This window comes from Lonchura striata, chromosome 28 (assembly GCF_046129695.1).
Source record: "Lonchura striata isolate bLonStr1 chromosome 28, bLonStr1.mat, whole genome shotgun sequence".
NCBI lineage: Eukaryota > Metazoa > Chordata > Aves > Passeriformes > Estrildidae > Lonchura > Lonchura striata.
This window is the reverse complement of record NC_134630.1, coordinates 2,544,339-2,550,624: the sequence shown is the minus strand read 5'-3', so window position 1 is coordinate 2,550,624 and position 6,286 is coordinate 2,544,339.

Sequence of the window (6,286 nt, the reverse complement as noted above, 5' to 3'; positions counted from 1 at the left end):
CCCCAAAGCGGGATGGGGAAATTCCTTCCTTCCCCCAAAGCGGGATGGGAAATTCCTTCCTTCTCCAAAGCGGGATGGGAAATTCCTTCCTTCTCCAAAGAGGGATGGGGAAATTCCTTCCTTCCCCCAAAGTGCGGGATGGGAAATTCTTTCCTTCCTCCAAAGCGGGATGGGGAAATTCCTTCCTTCCCCCAAAGCGGGATGGGAAATTCCTTCCTTCCCCCAAAGCGGGATGGGAAATTCCTTCCTTCCCCCAAAGCGGGATGGGAAATTCCTTCCTCCTCCAAAGAGGGATGGGATATTCCTTCCTTCTCCAAAGCGGGATGGGGAAATTCCTTCCTTCTCCAAAGCGGGATGGGGATATTCCTTCCTCCAAAGCGCAGGATCGCGGCGGGAGCGCCAGGCGGTGATGGGGAGGAAGGAAGGACTCCAGGAAGGACTCATATGGGGACATGTATGAGTTGTTTTCTGTAGATTTGGTTTTTTTTGTTGTTGTTTGTGTTTCTGTGTAGAATTTTTTGTCTTCCTTCTTCTTTGTAATAATAGAAGTGGTTAGAGGTGGTGGTGTAGTAGGAGGTTGGTATTTTTGATAGTTACAAAATGGTGTTGGAAGGAAGGAAGGAAGGAAGGAAGGAAGGAAGGAAGGAAGGAAGGAAGGAAGGAAGGAAGGAAGGAAGGAGCCAGATTAGTGGAAGGTGCCCCTGCCCACTGTCGGGATGGGATGGGGATGAATTGGGATTCAATCTAGGGACGTCGGGACATTGGGACATGTGTGGGGACACGGGTACACATCTGGGGGCATTGGGACATGTGTGGGGACACAGGGACACATGTGGGGACATTGGGACATGTGTGGGGATGTGGGGACACATGTGGAGATATCAGGACATGTAGAGGGACACAGGGACACGGGGACATGGGGATATGTGTGGGAACAGGGGGATGTGAGGGCATGGATGGGGACACAGGCCCATCAGGACACATATGGGGACATGTATGAGTTGTTTTCTCTAGATTTGGGGGTTTTTGTTTGTGTTTCTGTGTAGAATATTTTGTCTTTCTCTTTCTTTGTAGCAACAGAAGTGGTTGGAGGTGCTGCTGTAGTGGGATGTTGGTAGTTTTGATAGTTACAAAATGGTGTTTGTGGCGCTGTGCATGCTCGTGTTGGGGGTTGTTATTTTGTTGTGTGGTAACTCTTTGTAAGGTGCTGTTATTTTGTTTTAAGGGAGTGTGTTTAGTAACGATGCAAGGTTTTGTATAACAGTTTTTTTGGTTTGGAGTTGGGACTTGTAAGTTTTTACTGGAATTTTCAGTTAAAAGTTCAGGAGGTTGCTGTTCGGTTTAGGACTGTTACTTTGGATGTAAAGTTCGTGTACAAGGCTGTACATGTGGACAAGGGGACATGTGTGGGGACACCAATGGGGACACGGGGACACCAATGGGGACATGGGGACACCAATGGGGACACGGGGACACAGGGACAGAGCAGGCAGCGCTCAGGGAGCTCCTGGCTGTGCTGTAAATGCTTTACGGGCTGCGGGGCTGGCGCTGGGTGATCGCCTCTGGGTCCCTGCGGCTAATTGCAGGCAGTAATTAACGAAATGACGGCAATGGCAGGACCACTGCGGGTGTGCAGGATGTGTGGGGGCGGACACCAGGCTCTGGCCTCATTAGCTGCCGTCACTAACGAGGTGCCCTCTGTCCCCAGCTGCGCTGGCAGTCCCGGTGCGGGCACTGCCCGGAGTGGCAGAATCCCAAAGGGTGGAAAAAGGGACAAGATTCCATGCAAGTAGTAGGTGCAAAAGGAGAGGGGTTCAAAGTCTCAGTTATGAAGGAAGTAAAGTTTGAAGGGGCAAATAAAGTAGGAATTGGGGATGTTCTGTTATTTCCAGAAGCAGGGTGCCATCTATTAGGGAGGGATTACAGGTGCAGTTTGACATTGGAGTACTCCTAGAGGAAGGAAGAATGGTGGTTAAGCTTCTCCAGTTAAGGGAAGAGAATGAGGACAAAATTCATGAGATGGTGTGGGCAAAACTGAAAAATCGAGGTAAATTGAACATAGTAATAAAAAGAGTTGATGAGAGCCATCCAGTTCAACAATACCCTCTTTCCCTGGAGGGGAGACGAGGACTGCAGCCGGTGAGCCAGGACCTACTCGAGGAGGGGACCTTAGAACCATGAATGCCCCCCATAATACACCCAAATTAGCAGTAAAGAAGTCAGATGGGACTTCCAGGCTTGTCTAAGATTCAAGAGAAGTAAACCGAAGATCAGTGAATCAGTACCCAGTAGTGCCTAACCCCTGTGCACTGCTGAGTAACATCCCCCCAGCACACCAGTGGTTTAGTGTGAGGGACCTAAAATGTGCTTTTTGGGCAGGTCCACTGGCAGGAGAAAGTCGGGATATATTTCCCTTTGAACGGGAGGACCCCGATTCAGGGAGAAAGCGACAGCTGCGGTGGGCTAGGTTACCACAGGGGTTTCCGAATCCCCAAACCCATTCGGTCAAGCCTTGGGAGAAGTACTACGAGTGGCTGATGTGCCTTCGGCCTCCTCTTCCTCGCTGTCCCCTTCCCCTCGGTGCCCAGGGCACGGCCCGAGCCCCCCGAGCTGCTGCCACAGCCGGGGGCGCTCGGGGCCCGGCGCTCCCCAGTGCCCCCAGCGCAGCCGGGGGCTGCCCGACCCTGCCCCGTGCCCACCGGCCTGTCCCCGGGACGGCGGCAGCGACACCGTGCCCGGGTCAGGCCCGGGCAGGCCCCGCGGCAGCGGCTCGGGTCGGGCAGGGCGGGCGGGACGGAGGCGGGCAGGTCCCGGGAGGTGTGGCATGGGCTGTGCCCACGGTCCCGCGTGGGGCAGGACGGTGGCAGCAGTCCCGGCTGCCGGCGGAGCTGGCAGGAGCGCGGCGCTGCCCGGGGCCGTGCCCGGGCACCGGGGCAGGTACGGGGACCGCGGGGGCAGCGGGCACGGTGACAGCCGCGGCCGTGGGGTCCCGGGAGGAGCGGGGTGCCGGTGCCGGGGCCGCCCGGGCACGGAGCAGCGTTTGGGGATGGCGGAGCGATCCCGGAGCGCATCCAAGCGGCTGGAAAGCAGCGAGCGGAGCGAAACTGGCGGCTCGGGCACGTCCCGGGAGCCGGGCAAACAACCCCGGAGAGGCTCTAACGATCCGGGGAGCGCGGGGGCGTTTCCGGCGTGCCGGGCACGGGAGGGGACAGGGGGACAGCCGCCCGTCCCTCCCGGCCGCTGTCGCCTGTCGCCGTGCGGGACAGGAGCCGGCCGGGCCGCGGGGCTGGCTGGGGTCCCACCGGGGCACGGGGTCAGGAAAACAGCAGCAGCACCCCCGGGACCGTGTGCCAGCCCGGGAGGGGACCGAAGCCAGGCTGGTGCCGTCCCCGCCGGTTTTGGCGTGGGAAGGAGCGGGAGGGCACAGAGGGCACCGGGAGCTGCGGGCACTGCCCGGCGCTCCCAGAGCTCTGCACGGAGCGGGAGCCCGGCGCTGAGCCGGTGATTTCAGGAACAAAACCTCCACAGAATTCCCGTGGCAGCGCTCGGAGCAGGCGGGGACATAAATCTCCGCGGCTTTCACCAGCCTGCGCCAAACCTTGGTGGCGCCGTGCCCGGCCCTCCTTCAACCCGACTTCTGCTCAGCCGTGCCAACCTCCACCAGCCCAGAGCGGCACTTGCGGGGTGAGGAAGCTCCGCTTTGGGGCGTCTTAGCGCCCGGCAGCACCGCGGGGATGCTCACAGCTGGAGCCCTCCGGGATGGGACCGTCCTGAGGGATGGGACAGACACTCCGAGATGGGACCTGCGGGATGGGACCTGCGGGATGGAACCTGCGGGATGGGACAGACCTGAGGAATGGGACCTGCGGGATGGGACAGTCCCTCTGGCATTGGGACCGTCCCTGTGGAATGGGACCTGCGGGATGGCACCTGAGGGATGGGACAGTCTCCGAGGGACGGGACAGTTCTGTGGGATGGGACAGTCCCTCCGGGATGGGACAGTCCCTGCGGGGCCGGGCAGAACGGCGGGTCCATCCCAGCTGTTGATCTGGGGGAACATCCCGTGGGATGGAAGTCCCAGCTGGGCTCGCTGAGGCGCGGGGCAGTGGTGGCAGGATGTCCCGTGCCTTTGGCCATCACCAGCCCTCCCTGGCCCCCGGGGAGCCCCGGGCCGGGGCCAGAGCAGGGTTTGGCTGCCCAGGCTGTCCACCCGTGTGGCTGGGGCTGGCAGGGAGCCCTGACACCAATTCCAGCCTGTTCCCGCCTCCCCAAAGTGCAATTTTTACCTCTAATTACTGAGCTGATGAGTGACCTTTGTCAAGAGCTTTCTTGGAACCGAAATTTCTTGGATACCTCCTTGAAAATATTTTTCCAGTGCTTTGATTCACCTTTTTTCCCCTTTCCCTCTGCTCCAGGCCCTGGCAGGAGGCAGCGCTCCCGGCTGCCTTTGCAGGGCACTCAGCCCCATGGAGTGTCCTGCCCGTGCCAGCTGCAGGTGCCAAACAAGCTGTGCTTTTCTTTGGCACCGTTTGGGACCGGGGAGGCTGTGGAGCTGCTGAGTGCAGCCCGGTTGGGCGTCCTGGTGATCCTGACCGGGCACAGAGGGGCTCAGAGATGCCCCTTTGTGGGTGGGGCATCAAGGGTCAGCATGGTCATGGTGGGGATGTGATGGATCAGCAGCTTCAGGCCTGATCCTGAGCACGAGGGGACCAGGATAACCACACACAACACCAGGAATTCCAGTGTGGAGCTCAGGTCTGCAAGCAGAGCCCAGGAAAACACCTCGGCATGTCTCACTGTCAGCCTCACCCTAAATATCGTGTCCTGGAGTGAGGGCAGGGGATGCTTTGAGCCACTGATCAGAGCCCCCCCAGGGCACAACCAGGGTCACTGGGCCTGAGCAGCCCCCTGGGACCCCCACCCATCCCCCTGGGCTCAGGAAGCTCAGCCAGGGCTCAGCTCCAGACCAAGCCCCCAGGGTGGGTCTGGCTCCAGCCTGGCCACACGCTGGGCTGGAGCTGTCCTGTCCCAGTGGATGGGCCGTGTCCCACCTCAGCCTTCATCCCTTTGCAGTCCTGGCTCGACTTCCCAGCCTGAGTCTGGACCTCTCCATCAGGAGCTGGGCTGAGGCTCAGGGCTTGTCCCAGCTGCCACCCCTGGCTGGGACCTTAGAATGGGTTGGGTTGGACCTTAAATCCCATCCCATCCCATCCCATCCCATCCAATCCCATCCCATCCCATCCCATCCCATCCCATCCCATCCCATCCCATCCCATCCCATCCCATCCCATCCCACCCCTGCCATTCCAGGGACACTTTCCACTGTCCCAGGCTGCTCCAAGCCCTGTCCAGCCTGGCCTGGGACACTGGCAGGGATGGGATCAGGGTTTGTGAGCAGGTGACTCAGTGTTCTCCACCCTGATGCCCTGAGGTCCATCCTGTCTCCTGCAGGATTGTCCCTGTGGAGCAGCTGCCTCCACTGGGCCTGTATCCCTATTTATGGTCTTGGAGGAGATCCCCACATCCCAATCCCAGGGGAGCCCACCCCTCTGGAAGGAGGAGAGAGGGCAAGGTTCTTGCCAGGAGCAGGGGCTTTGGTGTCCCTCCTTTGTCCCTTTGTGCACAAAGAGATAGTAAAACACATGAAAGCCAGCTGTAAACTCTATAACAATACCTTATAAATAATTTTTATCACAAAAATCAGTGATTCACACGACACAATCAATATATTAGCAGCAAGAGTTTGAACGGTTAAGACAGAATTTTGTAAACATTCATGTAATATTAACAACAATCACTATTTATGGGTATTACCTACAGAAAACAGAAACAACAGAGGTTGCAAGCTCACTACCAGCAATCCCCAAAACTCTGAATCACTGGGGAGCCAGTGCAGATAGGATCTGATTAAAGTTCCCCAAATGTTCTGTTTTCAGAGACATTTTGGGTACTTGAATCATCACTAACACTTGTATCGTTACATGGTGGTTTCACTTGTTGTGAAACACTTTTCACAGTAAAAGATTTCCATCTCTGTCATATTTGGAATGGCACTGATTTGCCAAGTGTCTCCTTTTTCTGCACCTTGGGCAACAATTCAGTGCTGTCACATTTTCCTCAGACCCTGGGCAATATTTTGTTATACGCCCAAATTTTCCATGCTTTAAATGCGGCCTCTTGGCGAGTGCTGCTGCCGTTGTTTCTGTGGAATTGTCTTGTTGAGGAGGTCCATGGAGAGCTGTGAGGGGATTTTTGTCCTGCCTTTGTCCCCCTGCAATCAGATCCA